The sequence below is a fragment of the Heterocephalus glaber genome, unplaced genomic scaffold (genome assembly GCF_053883595.1).
Source record: "Heterocephalus glaber isolate CG9 unplaced genomic scaffold, H.glaber_assembly_v1.0 deba00000281, whole genome shotgun sequence".
NCBI lineage: Eukaryota > Metazoa > Chordata > Mammalia > Rodentia > Bathyergidae > Heterocephalus > Heterocephalus glaber.
In genome coordinates, this window is record NW_028258139.1 from 12,453,199 (window position 1) to 12,464,455 (window position 11,257).

Genomic DNA, 11,257 nt, shown 5'->3' on the forward strand with positions numbered 1-11,257 from the left:
TCATAAATAATGATAAACTTGAGACATTTTTAGGTAAATGGATGCACCTTGAGACCAGACTTTTTTAAAAAATTAATTTTATTTTATCCTCCTTCCCCTTACATCCCCTCCCTTCCCTGTGTACAAAAGCTTTGTTTCCGTTTTTTCCTTCTATTTTCACTTTTTTCTTGCCCTTCCTTACTTTCTCCCTCCTCCCATGTTCCTCTTCCCATTTGTACATTTTCTTTCCATTTCCCAAAATCTATTATACATTTTAGTTCTTTTTTTAAAATTTTTTTAAATTTTAGTTCTTATTTCCACTTTCAGTTCTCATTGAGACCATACTTCTAATTGAAATAAATCAGAGACATATGTTTAAATATTGCATTATTTCTCTTGTTTGAGAAACCAAAAGCATAAATAAGGACCAGAATGGATGATAGATATTGGGAAGTAGGAAGAAAATGTTCAAATGGGAAGGGTAACAAAGGAGAAGGGAAAGGGAAGGGAAGGAAAAAAGAGAATGGAAGGGAAAAAATGGAAACAAAGCTTTTGTAAAGAGGAGGGGAGGAGGGGTTGAAGGTTGGGGAGAGAAATGGGGAAAAAAGAATTAAGATATATTACATACAGGCACAAATTCCCTATGATGAATGTGATCAATATATATGGCAAATATGTACTAATAAAAAATAAAGTTAAAAAAAGACCCAGGATCCAACTATGTGGAAACTCATTTTAGATCCAAACTCATAAATAGATTTAAAGTTAAATAGAAAAATGAAAGATATTCTATGTAAATCATAACCTAAAGAGAGAATCTATACTAATATTAGACAAAGCAGATTTTAAATTAAAAAGTGCTGCGAAAGCCAAAGAAGGATTAGTGAAAGATTCAGTACAACAAGAAGATAGATATAAGTAACTATTATAAACATCTATACATGTATGCACTTACCATAATTTCAAAGGACAGTTGGGCGTGGTGGCGCATGCCTGTAATCCCAGCACTTGGGAGGCTAAAGCAGGAGGATTGCTGTGAGTTCGAGGCCAGCCTAGGCTACATAGTGAGTTCAAGACCAGCCTGAACTACACAGTGACACCCTGTCTCAAAAAACCAAAAACAACAACAATAATTCCAAAGAATATGAAGCAAAAAAGAAAAAATATATATGAAGCAAAAAGTCAGTGACTTCAAAGCCCAACTTTCGGTAATGGATAGAGCTAGACAGAAGATTAACAAGGAAACAGAGCTCAACCCATTTTACAAACCAACAATTATATACAGGCAAGTTAGATAGAAGACAGGAGGCAGCTAGAGAGGCACTGGGTTTCATAGTGAGTTCAAAACAAGAAGGCAAACCTGGAATACATAGTAAGACCTGGTCTCAAAAAAAAATTATATATATACATATATATACACATATATATAACATATATATAACATATATATATGTTATATATATATAACATATATATAATATATATATATGTTAAAAAAAGGTAGCTGAGTGTACTTGGAGTTGTATCCTTGGTCAGATAAGCAGGAGCCTGAGGTCAAGAGTTAGTAAGAACCAGATGACAATTAAATCCAGGGATATAACAAGCAAGGTGATGGATGACCACTATGACAACTTCTGCTCTTACATATCTGGAAAACATTTTTTCTTTCTCATTTTGTTCTTTAAAAAAAAAAAAAGAACTACTTGGATAGAATAGAAGTCAAGATGCACCTGCAGACATAGCTTGCTGCATGCCTCGACTCCATGTAGGCCCATTTCTCATTTAACTAAACTTGTTCAAGTCCTATTGGTTGACCTTAGTTTGACTCAGAGACTCAGAGTGGTCTGAGCCCTGGTCATTTTTTGGTATGAAAACTAGACAGAGTTCCTGTGGCAACCAAATTTTAGGTACCAACCTGACTATTGGGAGCTATTTCTCTCTTCTTAATAAATTCCTCCTGTCTACCTCCTTTGTCCTTGATTCCATTCTTTGACTTTGTGAGACACAGATTCATGTTACACAGTTACACAACTAAACCTAACAGACATATAAGAATATTCCAACAAGGGCCGAATACACATTCTTTTCAAGTGCACATAGAACAGTGATAGCGAATCTTTTAGAGATTTCAGTGGTAACAAACAGCCTGCTGGGCATGTATGCCATAGGTTCACCACCTAACAGAACATTCAGCAGAACAGACCATGTGTTAGGCAAAAAAACAAACAACAAACAAACAAAAAAAACTTCAATAAATTTAAAAAGATTGAAATCACATAAAGTACCTTCTCTGACTATCATGGATTGAAATTAGAAATCAGTAACAAAGAAAACCTGGAAAATTCACAAGTGTGTGGAAATTAAATGACCCAACTCCTAAATGAGTCAAATAAATTACAACAGAAATTAGATAACACTTTGACACAAATGAAAACGAAAACTTGGCATACAATAAAAATGGTGCTCAGAGGGAAAAATCATAGCTGTAAATGCCTACATTAAAAAAGAAGCCTGGTTGGGGCTGGGGATTTAGCTCAGTGGCACTGCGCCTGCCTCACAAGCGCAAGGTCTTGCATTCGATCCCAGTACCAAAAAAAAAAAAAAAGTAAGAAAGAAGCCTGATGTGTGTGGTGATGTAATTAAATTTTATCCCAGCATTTGAGAGGCTGAGGTAAGAGGATCACTGTGAGAAGGGAGGCCAGTCTCCAGCCTGGATTACCTAGTGAGACACTGTCTCTGAAAAACAAAAGAGGGCCGGGGATTTAGCTCAGTGGTTTTGCTGCCTGCTGTGCAAGCACAAGGACCCCAGTTCAATCCCCAGTACCAAACAAAAACAAAAACAAAAAACAAAAGAATAGGGGCTGGGGATTTAGCTCAGTGGTTCTGGCACCTGCCTCACAAGCGCAAGGTCCCGAGTTCAATCCCTGATACCCCCCCCAAAAAACCCAAAAGAACAAAAATCAAAAAACAAAAAAGGAAGAAAGGGCAGGTAGCCAGGTTTGGTGGCACATACCTGTAATCCCAGCTATTTGGAAGAGTGAGGCAGAACGATAGCACATTCAAGATTAACCTAGGCAATTGAGTGAGACTCTGCCTCAAAAAATTTTTTCAAAGGTAGGGGGCCAGGAATGTAGCCTAGTGCTTTCTGGGTTCAATCCCCAGTACTGGAAAAAAAAAATCTCAAATCAATAACCTAACTGTACGTGTTAAGGAACTAGAAAAAGCAGAACCAAAAGCATGAGCAAAAAGAGAAGGAAATAAATTAGACTTCATCAAAATGAAAAGCTTCTGTGTTTTAAAAAATACTATCAAGAAAGTGAAGAAAAATCCACAGAATGGGAGAAAATATTTGTAAGTCATAAGAAATTGTACCTAGTTTATATAAAGAACTACAGCTCTACAATAAAAAGACATAGCCAAATTTAAAAGTCGGCAGAGCGACTGAACATTCTTCAAAGAAGAGATACACATGACCAATGTAGAAGCTCATCACCATTACTTATGAGGAAACATAGGTCAAACCACAATGCAATATCACTTCATGCCCACTGGGATGACTAAAATTAAAAAAATAGATGATTACAAGTGTTGACAATGATTTGGAGAAATTAGAACCCTTTTTTGTACGTTGCTGATGGGGATGTAAAATGGTGCAGCTGCTCTGGAAAACAATTTGGCAGCTCCTTAAACAATTAACATAAAGTTATCATATGACCCAATAATTCCATTCCTAGATATATATGTAAGAGAAATGAAAAAATATATATGCACTAAACTTGTACATGAATGCTTCTAGTGGCATATTCTATTCATAATAGCCCAAAGGAGGAAACAATTAAATGTCCATCAGCTGTGTAGTATATCCAGACCATGGAAAATTTTTCAGCTTTAAAACCCAGCAAACTCCCAACTCTAACCAAAAAGCCTAATTAAAGCTGGACGTGGTAGCACACACCTATAATCCCAGCACTTGGGAGGCTGAGGCAGGAGGATCACTGTGAGCTCAAGGCCAGACTGGGCTACATAGTGAGTTCAAATCCAACCTGAACTATAGCAAAAGGGTGTCTCAAAAAAACAAAACAGGGCTGGGGATTTAGTTCAGTGGTGTGCTGCCTGCTTCCCTAGCGCAAGGTTCTGAGGTCGAGCCCCAGTACTAAAAACAAACAAAAAAACCAAATCCCAAACAAACAAAAAAAACAGAATTGAGAAAATTCAAGGAAGACTATGTCAAATATCAGAAAATTGATATATAAAGGTCACCCTGTCCACCAGGTTTCTCAGGCATGTGCAGACCTGAAGGTACACGATACCCTGGCTTTCATCCAGCCTTATTTGTATGGTGGTTTTGACTCCCTAGTGGGTTTTGGAGCACAGGATGGTACCTCATCTAAAAACCTTCTACGTGGGCCAGGGATTTAGCTCAGTGGTTTCGCCGCCTGCTGCGCAAATGCAAGGACCAGAGTTTGATCCCAGGTACCAAATAAATAAATAAATAAATAATAATAATAATAAAAAAACCCTTCTATGGTCAAAAACTACCCCTTCCCGTGGGTGGGCGGGGTCAGCTACCCCATTGAGCTGAGACTCCTGTCAACCCCCAGCTATAGAACCTCCCATGATCCTAGGACCCTATTGAGGCCCAACTCCTGCCCCTAAGGGGTTGTGCACTAGTCCAATCACTGGCCCTCTATTGCCCTGTAGAGTGTACTTTCGATTTTAATAAATCTACTCTTGTTACTCTTTCTGAGGGTCCTAAGAATCTGGAAACAACTCCCCAGAGACCCCCATCGGATAATAGGGTGCTGGGCATTTAGAATAGAACATTTGCAGTGCAGGGGCCTTGCTGGGGAGAGCACTGCAGACTCTGCAGGTACAGACCTTGAAGGAGGGAGTGTGCGTCCTTGCCACATTGGGTTGGCCTCTGTCAGTGTCCGTGGGATTTGCCACTCACCAGGTCACTGAGGAGAACTCAACAGCAGTCTTGAGATGGGGCACTTGAATTTGGGGAATTCTAGCAATATGCTCAAACCCCAGGTGTGGATGGAGCATTCCCATCTAATGGAGCCCCGCTGTCAAACTGCGTTTAAGAGGTTTCACTCTCATAATTCCTTCTAATGCAAAATGTACAAGAGTTTGATGCTTTAATTTTATAATTTGTATTTAATTGATTCAGATCTGTGAGTTGAAAATCCTGCTAGGTACCTGTATAGTACCAGAACCTTGCAGCAGAGAACGTCCGATTCCGTTTATGTTTATTTTTATTTAGGATCCAGAAAGTTTTCTTTGCTACAGCAGACAATTGAGGTTAAAAAGAAAAACAAATGATTTAGATTTACAAATGCAGCTTATCATTTTAAAGTTTAAATTGTTTGAATTCCTGGTTTCCTGCTGCTCTCGGTCTTCCCTTTGTGGGGTAGGGGGAGCTCGCTCGCCTGGCCTTTTTCACTCGACGCCCGCCGCTCACGCACGCGGCGGGGAGCTCACCCCTACCGGGCTCCTTGCCTCTATTTCCATCTGTGGACCAAGCTCTGGGACTAAGACCCGACGACAGGGCGTGGCCAGGAGGGGCCCAGGCGGGGGAGGGCGAGACTTCACTGTGGGAGGAGCCAAAGGACGGGCGGAGTCCCGTGGGGCGGGGCTATGGTGGAAGGGAGTGGGTGCTGTGTAACCGGGCGGGGCCACAGTACGGACCCGGGCTATAGACCGGGGGACGGACAGGGCACCGGGATAGGACCGGAGCATGGCGCGAGGTAATAGCCTGACCAGGGCCAGAGGTAGGCGTGAACAACAGCCCCCCCCCCCCCAGCCAGCGAGGGGAGCAGGAAGCTGGGGGCAGGGCATGATGGGACCGGGCCAGAGAGGTCCGCCAGGACCTGAGCTTCTTGTTGAGGTAGCAGAAATGGGAAGGCAGCTGCTCCAGCCCAGGTTTCAGTAGAGGTGGCCCGAGGGTGGGAGTGTGAAGTGGGGAGAAATAAAGGGAGATCAGAGAAGTATCCTGTGGGGAGGGGATCCTAAAAGAAAGGGCTCTTGTGGGGAGGGCGTCCTGAGGAGTGGGGGTCCTGAGGGAGGGTCGTCCTAAGGGAAAGAGATCAAGAGAGGAAGTGTGTCCTGAGGTGTGTAGCGTCCCCAGGGAAGGGGTGTCCCGAGGAAAAGTGAGTGTCCTGAGAGAAGTGGCATTGAGAAGGGAGGGGCGCCCTGAGGAAAGGAGGTTCCTGAGGAGAGTGGATTCCTGAGAGGAGGGAGGTCATGAGGGGAACCAGGGTCCTGAAGGTAGGCGGTTGCTGAGACTGGGAGATTCCTGAGGGGGAGTTTCCTGAAGGAGGAGGGTTCAGGGGTGTCCTGAGAAGTCAGTGTCCTGAGCCAGGCGGGATGGATCTTAGGGGAGGACAGGCTCCTGCTCAAGTAAGGACGCCTTTAGAGCCTGCACACGTCTTGGGTATGGGGCAAGGTTCTGGGTTGGGTTGATTTGAGAGGTGGTTTGAGTCCGGGATTTTAAAGTCTTTCCTGAAAAAAATGGAGGAAGGTTTCCTCCTGCTGGGGGAATCTTTCACCAGCCTGTAGTTCCCAGGAGAAGATAGGGGGAAAGAAAGCATTTGGCCTAGAGAGGAGAATGAGTTTAGGTGGGGGAGAAGTAAGGAGGATTAAATAGTGGAAAATGGTGCCTGACAGCAACAGCAGCACAGGCTGCGAGCCATCGTGTCCTAGCCACGTGTTCCATGCTGACCTCTGTCTGGCCCTCCTAGTCTGTGCCATCCTGACCACCTGTCACCTGACCTCCATGTAGAGGAGCCAAGTCCAACCAGTGTAGTCAGATGCCAGTTTCCAGTCACTGTTTTAATGTCTTGGGCACTTAGGTTGGAACTTCATTTCCTCTTGTCTGTTACTCCAGCACTCCTGCCTCCCCATCCATCTCTCTCTCCCAGGGCAGGGCTCTGAACAAGTCCTAGAGCCCTCAGGAGCAATTAAGAGTCCTGTCCTGGTTCTACCTCCCACCTGCCCTGTATGTAGGCCAAGGTCTGAACCTTTAGGTTCCTATTTCTTCCTGATGAAGTTAATTGGCCAGCCAACATTTCCTGATTTCCTGCCACTCAGATTGCCCACTCTGACCACACAGTTGTAACTTCTGGTTGGAAGATTACTCCCAGCCACCTGGTCTTCAAGCCTTTCCAGATCTCTGGTACACTGGCCTCTTTATTTTCTGCACCTGACAGCCTTTCTGCTCTCCACTTATCTCTCAGCTGGCATAGTTTATGATGTTCTTACACTCTTGCTTAACTGTCCTCAGCACTCTTCCTGCCTACTGTCCTCATGCCTGCCCCTAGGCCACCAAATGCTACAGAAGTCACAAGGTTGGTGGCTGCTGCCTTTGGAAATTCCCACTGATAGCTAATGTTTTTTTTGCAGTGCCAGGAATTGAACTCAGGACCTCAGGACCTTGCACTTGCAAAGCAGGCACAGTGCCACTGAGCTAAATCCCCGCCCCAGCTAATGCTATTTTGCCCAGTGTATACTCAGATAGAACTCCCAGGTTCCCCTCTTGGTTCTTCCTTCTACCTTCACTCTCAGACCACTCCCACTTCCTGCACTCTACCCCTTGCTCATAGAGAATATTTTTACAGAGAAAATTGAAGTTATATATTTAGAGTTCCCATAGTTTCCCAACATCTGGCATTCACACTCATCCTTTTCCTCTTTTCCTTCTAGGACATGGAAGAGATGTTTTTAATGAAGTCAAGGATTCCTCCACATAACTGTTTCCCTCCAACAGGCTCTTCCAGTTCCTTACACATACAATATTAAGAAACTCAGATCTCTTCTATCATGAGAAGAACCTCTAGACTCCATGCCCAAAGCTTTGTAGGTACTGCCCACTTTCTATCCAGCCCCACAAAAGCCAAATTTCTTGCACTAATTGTTACCATCAGCTCTTTTCTCCATATTTTCACTTACCCTTTCACTTATCCTACATGTTGGCTTTTCCCCCCTGTAGAGGGGTTGAAATCACTTTAACCAAGGTCATAAATGCCAATTCATTGTTCACTAAAAACTGTAGGCATTTTTTTTTTTTTGTACCGGGGATCAAACTCAGGACCTTGTATTTTCAAGGCAGGCGGTGGAACCACTGAGCTAAATCCCCGGCCCAAAGCTGTAGATTAGTGCTTTTCTTCCTTAACTCTTTGACAGTCTTTTTTTTTTTTGGTACCGGGGATCGAACTCGGGTCCTTATGCTTGCGCAACAGGCGACGAAATCCCCGGCCCCTCTTTGACAGTCTTTACCCCTTTGACACTTCATCCTCTCTGAAGGTCTCAGGCTTCTATGTCATTAAACTTATGAAATTTTCTTTACCTCTCTGGATGCTCCATTGCCAACCTCTCTCCTTGTCTTTACTGAGAATGTATTCCTCAGTCTCTGCTTACTGTACACTCTCTTTCCAGGTTGTCTCACCCCCTCCTGTGGCTTCAATTATGAATCAATCTTGAACCTTTTCTGTCTAGCTCTGACCTCTTCTCTGAGTTTCAGGCTGATATTGCCTCCATTTCAAGTGGATATCATGTGGATGTCTTAAAATTAGTCTGTCAAAAATATAACTCATTAGGGGCGGGGAATTTAGCTCAGTGGTTTCGCCGCCTGCTGCACAAGTGCAAGGACCCGAGTTCGATCCCCAGTACCAAAAAAAAAATATATATATATATATATATATAACTCACTGGGCCGGGGATTTAGCTCAGTGGTTTTGCCACAAGTGCAAGGACCTGAGTTCGATCCCGGTACCAAAAAAACCCCCAAAACTCATTGTCTTCCTCCAAAATTGCATTTCCTTTTTCTATGCTCACCTCTAGCATTTGCAGGACTGTGGGGAAGAGCACAAATGGAGGTCCACATACCATAAGTCAAAGTAGTTGAAAGTTACCACTCAAACCAACTATTAAATTATGTCCTATCTTTTTACTTTGACAAATAAAACTTCGTAACAATCTACAAGATCAGATTTGAATTTAGAATTCTTATACTTCCTGGAGTTCCTGGTACCTTGAGGAGAGCTGACCCCCTGGCCCCAACTTCATTCTATACCCCTTCTTTTCCTATCTGGACTAGGTCTTGCACTGCAAGGGGTCTGGTGCTCATGATTTGAGCACCCATGGCCCACATTTCTGAGCTCTGCTCATATCATCCAAGCTTCATTTTCCTCTGTGTTCCTCCTGAATTGGCCAAGAGCCAACAGACAAGAAGGGTGGGCCTATAAAGAGGAATTCAAATTTGAGTTTATAAGGGCAAATCAAGAATAAGAGCCTGACCCTATGAAGAAGGCCAGTCATAGGGCTGGGAAAACAGAGTGAGGAAGTGGCCAGAGAAAGATCTGAGGCAATCCACTTTGGCTGGGCCTGAGGATGGCGAGTGCTGCCCCCTCAGAAAATGGTACCATCAGTCACCCAGTCACCTCAGCCAGGACAGCAGATATATCCTGGATACTCTATTCATTATTGCTCACAGTGAAGTGGTTAGTTTCTGTTTTCTTACTAAATAACTTGAATGAACTTCTGTTTATCTGCACTTCACACTATCATCCCTACTGGAGTGATTACAACAGTCTCAGTCTAACCCATCTCCTCAGTTCAGTCTTGTCTCCCTTGATTCATTTTCCCTACAGCTCTGAGTGAACTTTCAGAGCACAAACGTGATTATTCCATTAGAAACCATGTTTCTGCTTATTGCCTGTAGGAGTAAGTCCACGCTCCTTAGCACATCATTCACAATCTGGGCCAATCTGACACCTGTCGACACCCCTAGTCACACTGTTCACACCTCACTCTCAACACACTAATATAAATACCACAGACACCCCCACCCACACATATACTCACATAAATAATACACACTCGCACTATCAGAGATGCAGCAGAAATACACTCAGAAACCCATACCATACACACATTCGTACATACTGCATACACACATTCACACACTATCACAGACAGGAACTCACACAGACCCATATGTGTACATTCACTCACACAACACACTCTCAAAGCACACACATTACCTCCTCTTCTTCTGCCCCTTTTTTTTAGCTGTACTGGAGATTGAGCCCAGGAGCTTCACACTTTGCTATATCCACAGGTCTTTTTAATTTTTTTTTGTTGTAAGACAAGGCTTGGTAAGTCACTAAGCTGTATAGGTTGGGCTCAAACTTATGATCCTCCTGCCTCAGCCTCTCAGAGTGCTGGGATTATGAGTGTGTGCCCCTGCTCCCAGTTCACAAACATTTTCTCTTATATACTTATGCATATTCTCACACACATACTCACACACACCCACATGCCTCAATCACTTCTATACCCACACCACACCCACACATTACAACACACACTTATATACACACATCCTCTCACACACATCACACATGGTCACATCCGGAGGTCGAGCTTTAGTTCTCATTCCTGCAATCCCCAAGAACAGACCTTTTTCCAAGCTACTCTTCCAACTGAAATGCTCATTTCTGCCTTCAGCACCAGCTGTCTGGATTCCCCTCCTCCAGAAATCCTTTCCTGATTTCTAAACTTGACAGTTCTGGAGTTGGAAAATCTGAAGTAGTCCAGGAATCCTTTGGCTTGCTTGGTTAGCCTGGGTGTAGGAAACCAGACTCGAGCTTCTTAAGATGAGATTTCTTAAATGTTGGGCCTCCCCCATTTATATTATTTTTGTTATCCTGTCTGTTGTCTCAGAATCATTAACTATACAACATCTAAAACATGTGGCGGGGGCGGGGTGGGGGGAGGTGACGCAAAGTCCCGAGTTTGATTTCCGGTACAACCCCCCCCCAAAAAAACCCAAAACAAAACAAAACACAAGGGGCCTATGTAATTGTGATTACTAGAGAGAAATTAAGACCGGCCCACTATAGCCAGGCTGGATGGCAGGGAACACTGTGGGTGGGGAGCAGAGGAGTAAGACAGCAGGGGAGGAACACAGACTTAGGACTCTAGTATCCTTGTGCAAAACCCAAAGTCTCAGTCAGAAATATGTCTGGTTTAGAATGAACCAGGGCCAGGGATTTAGCTCAGTGGTTTCGCCGCTTGCTATGCAAACTCAAGGACCCGAGTTCGATCCCCGGTACCAAATAAAAGATATTCCTAGTATATAGTTTAGGGCTGGGGATTTAGCTTAATGGTTTCACTGCCTGCTGTGCAAGCGCAAGGATCTGAGTTGGATCTCCGGTACCCCAAAAATATAAATAAATGAAGAATGAACCAAGTTCTAGTGATTCATTGTCTGCAG

The 11,257-nt window shown here is 43.5% G+C and overlaps 2 protein-coding genes across 8 annotated transcripts in view; one reads left to right on the forward strand and one right to left on the reverse strand.

Annotated features, from left to right (window-relative positions):
* Positions 1-11,257, reverse strand: part of Spatc1 (spermatogenesis and centriole associated 1) — a 41,438-nt gene that overhangs the window by 12,191 nt on the left and 17,990 nt on the right. The window lies entirely within an intron of this gene.
* Positions 5,620-11,257, forward strand: part of Parp10 (poly(ADP-ribose) polymerase family member 10) — a 38,666-nt gene continuing 33,028 nt past the window's right edge. The window contains exon 1 of one of the 3 annotated variants that reach the window (XM_087183589.1): positions 5,620-5,753. The gene's annotated coding sequence lies outside the window, so the exon portion shown is untranslated. The remainder of the gene's footprint in view (positions 5,754-11,257) is intronic. The other 2 variants (XM_087183562.1, XM_087183570.1) reach the window with 2 other exon arrangements.